Source organism: Salmo salar, chromosome 25, assembly GCF_965601325.2.
Source record: "Salmo salar chromosome 25, fSalSal1, whole genome shotgun sequence".
Taxonomy (NCBI): domain Eukaryota; kingdom Metazoa; phylum Chordata; class Actinopteri; order Salmoniformes; family Salmonidae; genus Salmo; species Salmo salar.
Window position 1 is genome coordinate 33,316,058 of NC_138315.1, and position 18,407 is coordinate 33,334,464.

Below are 18,407 nucleotides of genomic sequence, written 5' to 3' on the forward strand. Positions count from 1 at the left end.
ACTTTGCGCCACTGCCAATGGGAATTTGTGAGGTTAGAACTTGGCCTAGTAATAATTGAAATGTGAAGTGTATATATTTTAGAGAAGCAATTCTTATCTAAAAAGGTGGATGAATGTTAGGTCTACTGATAAAAACAAACACTCCTTGTTAACGTTTAGTTAACACACCAATGTATCTTTATAGGCCTATATATTTCATTAATGTTTCACAGCTCATGGATTTTGAAATCATTATAAGTCAACTCATTAACACTGTTTAATTGAACCACTACTAGAATGAACCATTTGATTATTTCTCATATTAACTTCACTTGACATGAGTTAAAATACTTTTGAAAGATTACATAAATTATTCATTTCAAATGGCATTGGATAACAGTAAAACAGGTTACCAGTCACAGCTAAAGGCCTACTTGTATGAAGATTAGCCATAACAAAAGAGCTGGCACACAACCAACTTCTGCAAACATCACACCCTTTCTGGGAAGTTTGTAGGAAGATTCAGAGAACACTACAATAATATGCTTAAATATATCATATATGGTATTTGTTAATAGTCAGCAAAATATTTATAGAAATGTAGTGTTTTAATTGCTTTGGTGCAATTTTCACAACTCTTAGTACAAAACTCAAAAGAGATAATCAAAACTCTAAGCACATTTTCAATTGACTAAGTCTAACACACACAGTGTTTATCTAGAATACGTGCTCCACATTGCAATACATGTTCATATAAAGTAATTGCCTCTCACAATACAATGGTCACATTCATTTTGATGTGAATATTTTCTCTTTTGTTAATGTACATTTTAATATTACATAATCCGACTGCTCTTAACTGATGATCACCAAAACGTTTGGTAAACCTATAGATTGAACGTGTAACTGGTTTGTCTACAACAGATTTTAAGAACTACAGCTGAAGTCAGAAGTTTACATACACCTAGGTTGGAGTCATTAAAACTTGTTTTTCAACCACTCCACAAATTTCTTGTTAATAACAAACTATAGTTTTGGCAAGTCGGTTAGGACATCTACTTTGTGCATGACACAAGTACTTTTTCCAAGAATTGTTTACAGACAGATTATTTCACTTACAATTCACTGTATCACAATTCCAGTGGGTCAGGAGTTTACATACACTAAGTTGACTGTGCCTTTAAACAGCTTGGAAAATCCCAGAAAATGATGTCATGGGTTTTGAAGCTTCTGATAGGCAAATTTACATAATTGGAGTCAATTGGAGGTGTACCTGTGGATGTATTTCAAGGCCTACCTTCAAACTCAGTGCCTCTTTGCTTGACATCATGGGAAAATCAAAAAGAATCAGCCAAGACCTCAGAAAAAACATTGTAGACCTCCACAAGTCTGGTTCATCATTGGGAGCAATTTCCAAATGCCTGAAGGTACTACGTTCATCTGTACAAACAATAGTATGCAAGTATAAACACCATGGGACCACGCAGCCGTCCTACAGCTCAGGAAGGAGATGCGTTCTGTCTCCTAGAGATGAACGTACTTTGGTGCGAAATGTGCAAATCAATCCCAGAACAACAGCAAAGGACCGTGTGAAGATGCTGGAGGAAACAGGTAAAAAAGTATCTATAGCCACAGTAAAATGCGTCCTATATCGACATAACCTGAAAGGCCGCTCAGCAAGAAAAAAGCCACTGCTCCAAAACTTCCTTAAAACCTGTTGGGGCTAGGGGGCAGTATTTTCACGGCTGGATAAAAAAACGTACCCGATTTAATCTGGTTACTAATCCTACCCAGTAACTAGAATATGCATATACTTATTATATATGGATAGAAAACACCCTAAAGTTTCTAAAACTGTTTGAATGGTGTCTGTGAGTATAACAGAACTCATTTGGCAGGCAAAACCCTGAGACATTTTCTGACAGGAAGTGGATACCTGATGTGTTGAATTACCTTTAAGCCTATGCCATTGAAACACACAGGGGCTGATTAATGTTTTGGCACTTCCTATTGCTTCCACTAGATGTCACCAGCCTTTACAAAGTGTTTTGAATCTTCTACTATGAGATCTGACCGAACAAGAGCCTTGGAACGGTGATGGCCGATTAGACTCTGGCGCGCGAGGTCATGTTGGGTACCCTCGTTCCAAAACGTTTTAAAAGAGAATGCATTCGTCCACCTTGAATATTATTCATGTTCTGGTTAAAAAAGGCCCTAATGATTTATGCTATACAACGTTTGACATGTTTGAACGAACGTAAATATATTTTTTCCCCTCGTTCATGAAGTGAAGTCCGGCGGGCTTAGATCATGTGCTAACAACACAACTTTTTGGACATAAATGATGAGCTTTTTTGAACAAAACTACATTCGTTATGGACCTGGGATTCCTGGAAGTGACATCTGATGAAGAGAATCAAAGGTAATGGATTATTTACATAGTATTTTCGATTTTAGATCTCTCCAACATGGCCCTTTGTCTGTATCGCAAAGCGTATTTTTCTGGGCGCAGTGCTCAGATTATTGCAAAGTGTGATTTCCCAGTAAGGTTATTTTTAAATCTGGCAAGTTGATTGCGTTCAAGAGATGTAAATCTATAATTCTTTAAATGACAATATAATATTTTACCAATGTTTTCTAATTTTAATTATTTAATTTCTGGTGCTGACTTGACTGCCGGTTATTGAAGGGAAACGATTTCCTGAACATCAACGCAATAGTAAAACGCTGTTTTTGGATATAAATATGAACTTGATAGAACTGAAAATGCATGCATTGTCTAACATATTGTCCTAGGAGTGTCATCTGATGGAGATTGTAAAAGGTTAGTGCATCATTTTAGCTGGTTTTATGGTTTTGGTGACGCCCGTCTTTGAATTGACAAAACATTACACACAGCTATTGTCAATGTACTCTCCTAACATAATCTAACTTTTTGCTTTCGCCGTAAAACCTTTTTGAAATCGGACAACGTGGTTAGATTAAGGAGATGTTTATCTTTCAAAGGGTGTAAGATAGTTGTATGTTTGAAAAATTTGAATTTTGACATTTATTTGGTTTCAAATTTGCCGCTCTTGAAATGCACCTGCTGTTGATAGGGTGCACCACGGGTGGCACGCTAGCGTCCCACATAGCCCCAAGAGGTTAAAAAAAGCCAGACTACGGTTTGCAACTACACATGCGGGGCAAAGATCGTACTTTTTGGAGAGATGTCCTCTGGTCTGATGAAACAAAAATAGAACTGTTTGGCCATAATGACCATCGTTATGTTTGGAGGAAGAAGGGGGAGGCTTGCAAGCCGAAGAACACCATCCCAACCGTGAAGCACAGGGGTGGCAACATCATGTTGTGGGGGTGCTTTGCTGCAGGAGGGACTGGAGCACTTCACAAAATAGACGGCATCACGAGGAAGGAAAATGATGTGGATATATTGAAGCAACATCTCAAGACATCAGTCAGGAAGTTAAAGCTTGGTCGCAAATGGGTCTTCGAAATGGACAGACCACAAGCATACTTCCAAGTTGTAGCAACAAAGTCAAGGTATTGGAGTGGTATTCACAAAGCCCTGACCTCAATCCTATAGAAAATTTGTGGGCAGAACTCAAGAATCGTGTGTGAGCAAGGAGGCCTACAAACCCGACTCAGTTACACCAGCTCTGTCAGGAGGAATGGGCCAAAATTCACCCAACTTATTGTTGGAAGCTTGTGGAAGGCTACCCGAAATCTTTGACCAAAGTTAAACAATTTAAAGGCAATGCTACCAAATGCTAATTGAGTGTATGTAAACTTCTGACCCACTGGGAATGTGATGTAAGAAATAAAAGCGGAAATAAATCATTCTCTCTACTATTATTGTCACATCCTGACCAGCAGATGGAGCTATTGTATTAGTTTTGGAGTCAGGACGTGGCAGTTTTGTGTGTGTGAATGTTTGTGTTGGTGATTGGGACTTCCAATTGAAGGCATGTGTGTTGAGTTGCCTTTGATTGGAAGTCCTATATAGGTGTGTGTGTTTTTCTTTGGGGTTGTGGGTAGTTGTTCTTGCACTGCGTTTTTGTATGCCTGTAAGACTGTTCCTGTCGTGTGTATTGTTTTTCCAATGGATGCTTTACTCCTTTTTTTGAATTAAAACATGAGCATCCATATTCCCGCTGCAGTTTGGTCTATTCAACACGACTCTTTTTGTGACAGAACTACCCACCACCAAAGGACCAAGCAGCGGAGAAGAGGACTATTGGAAGTAGCGCGCTCGGGAGGAGATGGATTCCTGGTCGCTGGAAGTATTGGAGGAGAGGATTGACTGGACATGGGAGCAGTTGTGGGCCCACTGTGACAACCTGCCTGGGAGGCAGGTAGAACCCGAGAGGCAGCCCCAAGATTTTTTTGGGGGGGGCACAAGGGCTATTTGGCGGGGCGAGATTGGAGCCCCAGGCCAGCTCCCCGTACCCTTGTAGAGCAGACTGGACAGGTCCCGTGCTTTGGGGCTGTGGTGAGGCCTGGGATTTTCAGGCCGGTAGGCACAGTACCAGAGCCCCGCATGTGCCAGGGCGAAGTAGGCATCGAGCCGGAAGGGGTGATGCCAATCCTACGCTCAAGACCGCCAGTGCGCCTCTACGGTCCGGTGTTTCCCGCCATACTTACTAGCATGGAGGTGCGTGTCTCCAGGCTGGCAGTCCAGTACCAGCCCCACGCATCAGGCGTCTAGTGCGTCAGCCCAGCCTCGCCAGTCAAGAGTCACCTGAGCTGCCCGCCAGTCAAGAGTCACCTGAGCTGCCCGCCAGCCAAGAGTCACCTGAGCTGCCCGCCAGCCAAGAGTCACCTGAGCTGCCCGCCAGCCAAGAGTCACCTGAGCTGCCCGCCAGCCAAGAGTCACCTGAGCTGCCCGCCAGCCAAGAGTCACCTGAGCTGCCCGCCAGCCAAGAGTCACCTGAGCTGCCCGCCAGCCAAGAGTCACCTGAGCTGCCCGCCAGCCAAGAGTCACCTGAGCTGCCCGCCAGTCAAGAGTCACCTGAGCTGCCCGCCAGTCAAGAGTCACCTGAGCTGCCCGCCAGTCAAGAGTCACCTGAGCTGCCCTGAGCTGCCAGAGTGGCCCGACTGCCCGGAGCTGCCAGAGTGGCCCGACTGCCCTCCGGCCCAGCCCGAGTGGCCCGCCTGTCCTCCGGCCCAGCCCGAGTGGCCGTCCTGTCCTCCGGCCCAGCCCGAGTGGCCCTCCTGTCCTCCGGCCCAGCCCGAGTGGCCCTCCTGTCCTCCGGCCCAGCCCGAGTGGCCCTCCTGTCCTCCGGCCCAGCCCGAGTGGCCCTCCTGTCCTCCGGCCCAGCCCGAGTGGCCCTCCTGCCCTCCGGCCCAGCCCGAGTGGCCCTCCTGCCCTCCGGCCCAGCCCGAGTGGTCCGTCTGCAGGGTCAGCCCGAGTGGTCCGTCTGCAGGGTCAGCCCAAGTGGCCCGTCTGCCCGGCGCAGCTAGCGGCGCCACCGAAGTGGGCGACGCCGAAGGTGGAGCGAGGTCCACGTCCTGCACCTGAGCCACCTCCAGGATAGGTGGGTTGGGGAGGGAGGGTGTAGCACAGTGCCGTCGTTGACAGCAGCCACCCTCCCTTCCCTCCCTTATTCTTTAGGGGTTATTGTTTAACCTCTATGGGCTAGGTGGGACGCTAGCGTGCCACCCGTGGTGCACTCCATCAACAGCAGGTGCATTTCAAGAGCGGCAAATTTGAATCCAAATAAATGTCAAAATTCAAATTTTTCAAACATACAACTATTTTACACCCTTTGAAAGATAAACATCTCCTTAATCTAACCACGTTTTACGATTTCAAAAAGGTTTTACGGCGAAAGCATAAATTTAGAGTATGTTAGGACAGTACATTTACAAGAGTTGTGTGTAATGTTTTGTCAAGTCAAAGACAGGGTCACCAAAACCATAAAACCAGCTAAAATGATGCACTAACCTTTTACAATCTCCATCAGATGACACTCCTAGGACATTATGTTAGACAATGCATGCATTTTTAGTTCTATCAAGTTCATATTTATATCCAAAAACAGCGTTTTACTATGGCATTGATGTTGAGGTAATCGTTTCCCTCCAATAACCGGCAGTCAAGTCAGCGTCACAAATTAAATAATTAAAATTAGAAAACATTGGTAAAATATTATATTGTCATTTAAAGAATTATAGATTTACATCTCTTGAACGCAATCAACTTGCCAGATTTAAAAATAACCTTACTGGGAAATCACACTTTGCAATAATCTGAGCACTGCGCCCAGAAAAATACGCGTTGCGATACAGACTAGACGTCATGTTGGGGAGATCTAAAATCGAAAATACTATGTAAATAATCCATTACCTTTGATTCTCTTCATCAGATGTCACTTCCAGGTATCACAGGTCCATAACGAATGTAGTTTTGTTCAAAAAAGCTCATCATTTATGTCCAAAAATCTCCGTCTTGTTAGCACATGATCTAAGCCAGCCGGACTTCTCGTCATGAACGAGGGGAAAAAATATATTTCCGTTCGTTCAAACATGTCAAACGTTGTATAGCATAAATCATTAGGGCCTTTTTTAACCAGAACATGAATAATATTCAAGGTGGACGAATGCATACTCTTTTATAACGTATTGGAACGAGGGTACCCAACATGAACTCGCGCGCCAGGTGTCTAATGGGACATCATCATTCCATGGCTCTTGTTCGGTCAGATCTCCCTCCAGAAGACTCAAAACACTTTGTAAAGGCTGGTGACATCTAGTGGAAGCAATAGGAAGTGCCAAAATATTCCTCAGCCCCTGTGTTTTTCAATGGGATAGGTTTAAAGTCAATACAACACATCAGGTATCCACTTCCTGTCAGAAAATGTCTCAGGGTTTTGCCTGCCAAATGAGTTCTGTTATACTCACAGACACCATTCAAACAGTTTTAGAAACTTTAGAGTGTTTTCTATCCATATATAATAAGTATATGCATATTCTAGTTACTGGGTAGGATTAGTAACCAGATTAAATCGGGTACATTTTTTTTATCCAGACGTGCAAATGCTGCCCCCTAGCCCTAACAGGTTAAGGGGTTTTTGTTGGGGATTTTTTTTGTGTGTTTTCTGTTGGTAGGTGCATTCCGGGGTCTGCACCTTGAGGGGGGGTACTGTCACGTCCTGACCAGCAGATGGAGCTATTGTATTAGTTTTGGGGTCAGGACGTGGCAGTTTTGTGTGTGTGAATGTTTGTGTTGGTGATTGGGACTTCCAATTGAAGGCATGTGTGTTGAGTTGCCTTTGATTGGAAGTCCTATATAGGTGTGTGTGTTTTTCTTTGGGGTTGTGGGTAGTTGTTCTTGCACTGCGTTTTTGTATGCCTGTAAGACTGTTCCTGTCGTATGTATTGTTTTTCTAGTGGATGCTTTACTCCTTTTTTTAAATTAAAACATGAGCATCCATATTCCCGCTACAGTTTGGTCTATTCAACACAGCTCTTTTTGTGACAATTATTCTGACATTTCACATTCTTAAAATAAAGTGGTGATCCTAACTGACCTAATACAGGGAATTTCTACTAGGATTAAATGTCAGGAATTGTGAAAAACTGAGTTTAAATGTATTTGGCTAAGGTATATGTAAACTTCCGACTTCAACTGTACATAATGAAAATCTGTGTCTGTAAAGTAGAAACATAAAAGTATAATATACTGTATACTTAAACGCACTGCTATGATGACAACTATTATGATTTTATTCCTTAGTAAATTGTAAAAAATCTGTTATTGACAATATCTGAGATATGTGTCCCGTGTGGCTCAGTTGATTGAGCATGGCGCTTTCAATGCCAGAGTTATGGGTTTGATTCCCAGTCCCATGAAAAGTAAATATAATTATCCACTCACTACTGTAAGTCCCTCTGGATAAGAGTGTCTGCAAAATGATAAGAAATGTAGAGTATTTACAAATAAAAGTTTATTGGTAGTGTACTCAGATTATCTGATGTCACAGCTGAAATGCTTGTGTTTCTAACACACACACGCAGACTCCTGTACTTGCATATTTACAAACAAATGCAAATGCACACACACACAGCCAACACTGGTGTCCCATGTTTATAGAGACTGTTGAAGTTGGGGGCCACCAGAGTGCAATCCAACATGGTGGCATCACCGGAGTCCATGGTCCTTACAGCATTCTGCACACAAACACAAAGAGTTTTAATAGAGCCAAAGACAAACAGGGACCATTTGATGACCACCGTCTTTTTTTATGACACCCCAATCCGAAGAAAAACATATGTTGGGGGAAATGAGGCAAACAAAATTAATGTAAATAATGCAATTTGACAGTGTGTCATGTGAGTTTTTACAGATATGGTCCCTTTAAAAATAGATCTGCTAAACCTTCATAACAAGAAACATGCACACAGATTGTCACGTCCTGACCAGTAAAGGGGTCTTTCGTCATTGTAGTATGGTCAGGGCGTGGCAGGGGGTGTTTGTTTTGTGTGTTTTGTGTGTTTTGGTCTAGGGGATTTTGGTTCTAGTTTTCATTTTCTATGTTTCGTTTTCCAGGTTTGGCCGAGTGTGGTTTCCAATCAGAGGCAGGTGTCTTTTGTTGTCTCTGATTGGAAGCCATACTTAGGCAGCCTGTTTTCCTTTGGGTTTTGTGGGTGGTTATTTTCTGTTATAGTCTGTGAACCTTACGGAACTGTTTGCTGTCGTTTGTTTTTTCTTTGTTTAAGTGGTCTCTTAAAATAAATAAGTAAGAATGAGCACTATACCGCTGCGCCTTGGTCTGTCCTTTACGACTCTTGTGACACAGATATTTGCAGGGTTGCTGTATCGAAGACTGTAATTCCATCAACACCCACCAGGTGTCAGAGTTGAGTCATAACAAAGTGAAGGACCATGTTTCTGATTATAGTAGAGCTGTTAAATTGATCCAGTTTAGATAACTCAAACAGTTGATTGATTAATGGCTGACTTAAAGTCCTTGGTAAAGTATGTCCTACTTTCATGTACCTCCTACTGTCTTGAAGCTGGCAGTGAGACAGAGGAATGAGACGAGGACACAGTCCCTCATAATCAGAATTGATCAATCTCTTATTTTGTCCAGAGAGAAGAAGTTCCACACGCCTCATGATGACTAGCATCTCACGCATATTTAGTCATCACACATCTCAAGGGTTCTAAAGGGCTCAAATCTAGTTAAGATTAAAAGTATGTCACAAACACTAACACAAGTATCTGAAGTTGATTGTGCAGATGTTAGTTGTTATTCACCTTGCAACACTGAGTGAGCTATGATGCTATGTGACACAATGAGGAAATTATTATTATGTATACATAGCCTAATAGTTGTTTTATTATTAACTGAAATAAAGCCAAAGTCGACCAAGCCCATGCTCACAAATATAATTCATGTGGGAATAATTTCCTCAAAGGTTTTCATTTTTTGGCAATGTCTTTCCTTTCTGTGAACAGTCCAGAGAAGTGTTCCACACTGATAATATTGTAACTGGAAAAAAAGGTAAACTGGACAAAAGTTATTATCCCATTCACAAGCCAAAATGGAAGGCTGTTTCACAAGTAAACTCAGCAAAGAAAGAAAAGACCCATTTTCAGGACTCTGTCTTTCAAAGATAATTCGTAAAAATCCAATTAACTTCACATATCTTCATTTTAAAGGATTTATACACTGTTTCCCATGCTTGTTCAATGAACCATAAACAATTAATGAACATGCACCTGTGGAACGGTTGTTAAGACACTAACAGCTTACAGACAGTAGGCAGTTAAGGTCACAGTTATGAAAACTTAGGACACTAAAGAGGCCTTTCTACTGACTCTGAAAATCACAAAAAGAAAGATGCCCAGGGTCCCTGCTCATCTGCGTGAATGTGCCTTAGGCATGCTGCAAGGGGGCAAGAGGACTGCAGATGTGGCCAGGGCAATAAATTGCAATGTCCCTACTGTGAGACGCCTAAGACAGTGCTACAGGGAGACAGGACGGACAGCTGATCGTCCTAGCAGTGGCAGACCACGTGTAACAACACCTGCACAGGATCAGTACATCCGAACATCACACCTGTGGGACAGGTACAGGATGACAACAACAACTGCCCGAGTTACACCAGGAATGCACAATCCCTCCATCAGTGCTCAGACTGTCCGCAATAGGCTGGACTGAGGGCTTGTAGGTCTGTTGTAAGGCAGGTCCTCACCAGACATCACCGGCAACAACGTTGCCTATGGGCACAAACCCACCATCGCTGGACCAGACAGGACTGGCAAAAAGTGCTCTTCACTGAAGAGTCGTGGCTTTGTCTCACCAGGGGTGATGGACGGATTCGCGTTTATCGTCGAAGGAATGAGCGTTACACCGAGGCCTGTACTCTGGAGCGGGATTGATTTGGAGGTGGAGGGTCCATCATGGTCTGGGGCGGCGTGTCACAGCATCATCGGACTGACCTTTGCAGGCAATCTCAACGCTGTGCGTTACAGGGAAGACATCCTCCTCCCTCATGTGGTACCCTTCCTGCAGGCTCATCCTGACATGGCCCTCCAGCATGACAATACCACCAGCCATACTGCTCGTTCTTTTCGTGATTTCCTGCAAGACAGGAATGTCACTGTTCTACCATGGCCAGCAAAGAACCCGGATGTCAATCCTATTGAGCACGTCTGGGACCTGTTGGATCGGAGAGTGAGGGCTAGGGCCATTCCCCCCAGAAATGTCCGGGAACTTGCATATGCCTTGGTGGAGAGTGGGGTAACATCTCACAGCAAGAACTGGCAAATCTGGTGCAGTCCATGAGGAGGAGATGCACTGCAGTACTTAATGCAGCTGGTGGCCACACCAGATACCAGAGGTGGGACCAAGTCACTGTTTTACAAGTCACAAGTAAGTCTCAAGTCTTAGCACTCAAATCCAAGTCAAGTCCCAAGTCAAGACAGGCAAGTCTGAGTCAAGTCTCAAGTCAAGACCGTCAAGTATCAAGTCAAGTCTCAAATCCTAAACTTTGAGTTTCGAGTCCTAAACATGTCATAATGTGCTCTTCACCAAATGTAATACCATTTCATATTTTTAACAAGAGTAATAGTTATTATATTACATTTACGCTAATCATGAATGCTTTTCAAAATATCTATATATTTATTACTTTCCAAATAAACATTATATTTCCATGGAAATACATGGGTAGCCATGAGAAAGACCCCCCAATAGTGATCGACTATCGAGGATCGCAATCGGGCGATGTAGGCTTGTACACAATCACCCAACCTTAACACACACACACACACACTCTCTCTCTGTGTGGTTACAGTAGGCTAACATATGTCAATGGTTTTAGGAACAGCAGTAACATCAGGCATGATTTAGGCTACCAACTGCCTGTTGTAGCTCAATCTCGGGTGCAATGATCACGTTCCCGCACTGACTGACTGTGTGGAGGCTCATTGATTTAACGTTACGTCAGCCTACGTGATACACTAGTAAAGTAATAAAATATATAGCTGTCGGCTATATTAGCCACAACTTACCATTCTTTGTGCAGCTTCAAATGTCGAACAAAGTTGGAAATTGTTGCGCCTCCGTCTGTAATTTTCTTCCCGCATGTTTTGCAAGTTGCAATCCGTTTTATGTTGATACAGCGTAGTCATTATATCCAAACATAATGATTTTGGGTATTATCTTTCCAAGGGCTCCATCTGAATTCACCCGCCGACATTCCTCTGCACTGCCACACACAACTTTTTCTCAGCTGGCACAATTTGATTGGCTGCTGTCCGATTCAAACTGTAATCCGTTAAATGAAGAGTTGATGCGCTGCACACTTTTTTAATAGCATAATTTTTCATATTTGGGCTTGAGGAGGGTATCAAGTCAGGTCGAGTCATAAGGCTCAAGTCCAAGTGAAGTCACGAGTCATTGGTGTTAAAGTCAAAGTCGAGTTGCAAGCAATCATATTTGTGACTCGAGTCTGACTCGAGTCCAAGTCATGTGACTCGAGTCCACAGCTCTGCCAGATACTGACTGTTACTTTTAATTTTGACCAGGGACACATTATTCCATTTATGGGGCCACAGTGTCTTCTGATCCCTCCTGTCTCAGCCTCCAGTATTTATGCTGCAGTAGTTTATGTGTCGGGGGCTAGGGTCAGTCTGTTACATCTGGAGTATTTCTCTTGTCTTATCCGGTGTCCTGTGTGAATTTAAATATGCTCTCTCTAATTCTCTCTTTCTCTCTTTCTGTCTTTCTCTCGGAGGACCTGAGCCCTAGGACCATGCCTCAGGACTACCTGGTATGATGACTCCTTGCTGTCCCCAGTCCACCTGGCCATGCTGCTGCTCCAGTTTCAACTGTTCTGCCTGCGGCTATGGAACCCTGACCTGTTCACCGGACGTGCTTGTTGCACCCTCGACAACTACTATGATTATTATTATTTGACCATGCTGGTCATTTATGAACATTTTAACATTTTAACATCTTGACCATGTTCTGTTATAATATCCACCCTGCACAGCCAGAAGAGGACTGGCCACCCCTCATAGCCTGGTTCCTCTCTAGGTTTCTTCCTAGGTTTTTGGCCTTTCTAGGGAGTTTTTCCTAGGGAGTTTTTCCTAGCCACCGTGCTTCTTTCACATGCTTTGCTTGCTGTTTGGGGTTTTAGGCTGGGTTTCTGTACAGCACTTTGAGATATCAGCTGATGTACGAAGGGCTATATAAAAATAAATTTGATTGATTTGATTGATGTTAGTCACATGTCTGTCTCAGTTGTTGAATCTTGTTATGTTCATACAAATATTTACACATGTTAAGTTTGCTGAAAATAAACGCAGTTGACAGTGAGAGGATGTTTCTGTGTAGATTTTTGTCAGTCAGCATTGTCATTCATTGATGTTGAACCCATGAACAAATACATCTGCATAGAAGAGATAGAAACATATGTCTGTTTTAGTAGAAGGGGATTCATCTTCTGAATGCATCTAAAGTAATGATCTTTTATTTTAATTACTAACCCAATTCTTAAATCTTCTGACTCCACCCAATTATCCAATGACATTAAAATGATTTCGCAACGTCGCGATACGAGACTGGCAATTCTCCTGAGCAGTGTTGTTAGCCAAATGATTAAACTTGCATTTGTCGATACCTCAGGGGAAATTATACATTTATTGGAATGTTCAAGTACTTAAGTTATTTGAATGGTATCACCTCCATGCAGCTGTTCCTCCTGTTGCATCAGCCCCAACTAGATCTCCTGAGTCTACTGGTGCCTGAAAGCATGGAGGTTTTCAGTTTTTGTGTGTGTGTGTGTGTGTGTGTGTGTGTGTGTGTGTGTGTGTGTGTGTGTGTGTGTGTGTGTGTGTGTGTGTGTGTGTGTGTGTGTGTGTGTGTGTGTGTGTTTCCTTCAATCTGGGCAGAATTTTAAAGCTTAGTTATATTTTGACTTTGCCTTTCATTCCTTCATTCCCACTTTTCTTCCCCCATTCCCCATATCATGGACATTGTTGTATTTCAGTGTGCAGCACAGAAGAGGCTAAATCACTTTGATGGTGAGCATACAGTGAGGGAAAAAAGTATTTGATCCCCTGCTGATTTTGTACGTTTGCCCACTGACAAAGAAATGATCAGTCTATAATTTTAATGGTAGGTTTATTTGAACAGTGAGAGACAGAATAACAACAAAAAATCCAGAAAAACGCATGTCAAAAATGTTATAAAATGATTTGCATTTTAATGAGGGAAATAAGTATTTCACCCCCTCTCAATCAGAAAGATGTCTGGCTCCCAGGTGTCTTTGATACAGGTAACGAGCTGAGATTAGGAGCACACTCTTAAAGGGAGTGCTCCTAATCTCAGTTTGTTACCTGTATAAAAGACACCTGTCCACAGAAGCAATCAATCAATCAGATTCCAAACTCTCCACCATGGCCAAGACCAAAGAGCTCTCTAAGGATGTCAGGGACAAGATTGTAGACCTACACAAGGCTGGAATGGGCTACAACTCCATCGCCAAGCAGCTTGGTGAGAAGGTGACAACAGTTGGTGTGATTATTCGCAAATGGAAGAAACACAAAAGAACTGTCAATCTCCCTCAGCCTGGGGCTCCATGCAAGATCTCACCTCATGGAGTTGCAATGATCATGAGAACGGTGAGGAATCAGCCCAGAACTACACGGGAGGATCTTGTCTATGATCTGAAGGCAGCTTGGACCATAGTCACCAAGAAAACAATTGGTAACACACTACGCCGTGAAGGACTGAAATCCTGCAGCGCCCGCAAGGTCCCCCTGCTCAAGAAAGCACATATACATGCCCATCTGAAGTTTGCCAATGAACATCTGAATGATTCAGAGGACAACTGGGTGAAAGCTTTGTGGTCAGATGAGATCAAAATGGAGCTCTTTGGCATCAACTCAACTCGCCGTGTTTGGAGGAGGAGGAATGCTGCCTATGACCCCAAGAACACCATCCCCACCGTCAAACATGAAGGTGGAAACATTATGCTAAGGTGGTGTTTTTCTGCTAAGGGGACAGGACAACTTCACCGCATCAAAGGGACGATGGACGGGGCCATGTACTGTCAAATCTTGGGTGAGAACCTCCTTCCCTCAGCCAGGGCATTGAAAATGGGTCGTGGATGGGTATTCCAGCATGACAATGACCCAAAACACACGGCCAAGGCAACAAATGAGTGGCTCAAGAAGAAGCACATTAAGGTCCTGGAGTGGCCTAGCCAGTCTCCAGACCTTAATCCCATAGAAAATCTGTGGAGGGAGCTGAAGGTTCGAGTTGCCAAATGTCAGCCTTGAAACCTTAATGACTTGGAGAAGATCTACAAAGAGGAGTGGGACAAAATCCCTCCTGAGATGTGTGCAAACCTGGTGGCCAACTACAAGAAACGTCTGACCTCTGTGATTGCCAACAAGGGTATTGCCACCAAGTACTAAGTCATGTTTTGCAGAGGGGTCAAATACTTATTTCCCTCTTTAAAATGCAAATCATTTTATAACATTTTTGACATGCATTTATCTGGATTTTTTTGTTGTTATTCTGTCTCTCACTGTTCAAATAAACCTACCATTAAAATTATAGACTGATCATTTCTTTGTCAGTGGGCAAATGTACAAAATCAGCAGGGGATCAAATACTTTTTTCCCTCATTGTATGACATTGCTTTAACTGTAACAATGTCAGTAATTTATATTGTAATTGATCTTGGTACATTGTCTGTTTAATTCGCTAAACTGATGATACAATACACTAAATATTCTATATTTGCCATTTGACATCAATCACAGGCAGGAGCGTCCTGCACCCCAAAAATCTGAGGGGGCACAAAGTACTGTGGGCTGTGGGGTAGTCCAGGGAGGAGCTATGCCCCCACATCTGTAAGTTGGAGAATTTAGCATTTTTCAAGCACCTGTAAAAGCTTTTTCCTGCAATCTAGAGCCATAATCATTATACTTAATTAGATGCAAAAAATATGTAAAGATCGTTACACAAGCTAGCTACTCTAACTTGATTGATAGCCTGAAATGATTTCTTGGGAGCTAGTTATGTAAGGACAGACGCTGGGAGATGAGAAGCAAGTACAGGGAGTAAACATTTAATAAACAATGGACATGAAACAAAACACGGACAGCATCTGGACAGGGGAAAAATAAAGACATCAATGCTGACACGGGATGAAACAGAGGAACAGACAGATATAGGGAAGGCAATCAAAACGTAAAGGAGTACAGGTGAGTCCAATGAAGCGCTTATGCGTGTAACGAAGGTGACAGGTGTGCGTAATGATGGGCAGCCTGGCGCCCTCGAGCGCCAGGGAGGGGGAGCAGGAGCAGGCATGACAAGTTATGAGGTTGGGAGATTGCAAACCTATCTGGGCTAGCTAAAGCCAACTTCATAAAATTGCTAAGTGGCTAGTAGTATTAGAGAGAAAAAACAAACAAACAAAATCACAAATTACAGGACAAATCTGACATGGGGCATGACGCCTCTGATCACACACTGTAAATGCAAGCAATGCCCCTTTGTGAGGATCTTTCATCCCCCATGATAAAGAATACTGCCTTGCAGGATCTCTGAGCCCCATACAAATCCAGCAGTAACAGTCATCTGACAGTTTGAGATTGGCACCCCTAGCTACGCTCAGTAACTGTATTGAAGAGGATCTGTGTTGATATGCAACATGAAAGAGGCTAAAGGAACGACACGTCCATTTAGGCATTTGACTGCACAAAAACTAGTCTATGCTTCATCACTGTTGCCTATTTCTCAGTACATTTTGGCATAATTTTGGTTAGGTGTATAACCAGTTATTTAGCTAATAATTTTTGAACATTTAACATAAATTACAGTATACATAAGAAGTAAATCAGATAAAGTCCGTTAATCATTTGCATAGCCTAAAATAAGAACTTTTAAATGTTTGATTGTTTGCTGTCATGTGTGAGATTTTTATCTTTCTTAGTTTGACAAAGTGCTTTAATGACAATAGTGTTTCTAGTTTCCTGCCACCTGGTCTCTGCCAGTGGCTGGAGGGAGTGGGGTCAGCGATACTGTCAGTAATGACGAGATGCTTATGTCTCCGCTCTAACAATGGGATTCATTGTCCACAGAGCGGAACGGTGGGATGTCAAATTCCCACCTATTCCTCTCTTTGGTTTGGTGGATACATCTCGTTATTTGAATACTTTTTGAGTATTCGATGAGGGGTGTTGATGTCAATTGCCTATTCAATTGCATAGACCATCTCGAATTTCAGCAGGGACAACTCCGATATATAGTGTGTTTTCCAAAGTTGCCGGGATGTCACGTTCATCACACGTATATCATTAAACTCATAATAACCTAAGCATTAAGAAACTTCTCTTAGATCAAATAAGCCTCACGTATCAAAATATACATTTATTTTTATCTTGACTAAATTCGACACTCTCTCAATTGCCCCTATACAAAAACTCTTCACCTTCGTAATAATTAATGATCTGCGTAACGTGGGCAGATTTTGAGTGGAGTAAACCCTCTGGATTCACCTCTTCCTCTCTGGTAGGGTGATGTTGGCCCTAGATGCTGTTCTTGGGTCAGTTGTGCATTTCTCCCAGTAATGGTTAAGTTTAGTATTGGGGGAGGGGAATCTGATCCTAAGGGAAACTTTACCCCAGAGTGTGGCTGCAGGGTATGCTCAGGTGTAGAGCTTTATGGTATCTAATTCTTAGTCCCGTGTGGCTCAGTTGGTAGAGCATGGTGTTTACAATGCCAGGGTTGTGGGTTCGATTCCCACGGGGGACCAGTACGGGGAAGTAAAAAAGAATGTATGAAATGTATGCATTCACTACTGTAAGTTGCTCTGGAAAAGAGCGTCTGCTAAATGACTAAAATGTATTTGGGATTAGAATAAAAAATGTCTGCCTGTATCTGTAGGGGTTTGTTAGGCTACTGTGAGCCCTAGGGTTAGACTGATTGTCAGTCTTTCATTTCATTTTTTTTTTAAATCAGCTTCCTATTTACTTTGAGGCTGGTCCAGCACTTTGTTTAATGCATCCCAGTTAGCACTGTCCGACGCCGACATCCATGGATGTCTAAAATATATACTTTTGCTCACTGGGAGTCTACATTTGGTAAATACCTGCTCCTGCTCTAATGCCCAAGTACTCATACTCTGTCTGTGCTAAGCTTTTCTTGCTCCTAACCTTTTATTAATCCTCCTGTATTTTGGCAGGAGTGCTGGCCCCTTGCAGGCTTATCTGCCTCAAGGATATTACTCTACTTTCGATGTCACCCTGGGTCTGAGGTAATACTGATCCATATCACCACACATCTCTCTTCTCCTTTTTTTACCCAGGCAAAAACATAACTGTTTCAACTTTGACCTGGATATGTGTTATGATGTGTGGATTTACTTTCTTCAGTGTGTTGATTCAACGTGAGAAGCCTTTAGCAGCAGGGTCCACTGAGTTAGGCTACATGTCCTCTATAAATCAGTCCCTGAAACATTAGTTATCTTCAAATCTGTTTGAGCCAAATATCACCTCTGTCAAATTGAAATGTAGTCCTCTGTGCTGTAGTCCTCCGTGCTGTATCACAGTTTCCATTTGCACAGTTATTATACTTTGTCAGTGCTAAACATGTAATTGTTCTTCAGAGCAGATCGCTCCTGAACATTTCCTGTCAATACTAATAAGAGATAAATTGTTTCATTTCATATTTTATTCATGCACCGGGTTGTAGAACATTATTCTAAATGTTTTTGTTTTTACTGTGGTTAATTATACCGTCTTGAGTTCATGTCAACAACATCTAAAGGTAATAATGAGGAATAGAAGCCATTAGTGAGTCATTACACACTGCAGTTTGCTCGCCTTTTATTTTTGTGTAGAGTAATTATTGTATTTTCAAATGGATTACATCCACATATTTAGTTCCCACTTTCTCTAT

At 42.6% G+C, this 18,407-nt stretch overlaps 1 non-coding gene across 1 annotated transcript; it reads left to right on the forward strand.

Annotated features, from left to right (window-relative positions):
• The first annotated feature begins 17,187 nt into the window (after positions 1 to 17,187).
• Positions 17,188 to 17,261, forward strand: trnav-uac (transfer RNA valine (anticodon UAC)). The gene has a single exon. It is a non-coding gene; the product is annotated as a tRNA-Val (tRNA).
• The last annotated feature ends 1,146 nt before the right edge of the window (positions 17,262 to 18,407 follow it).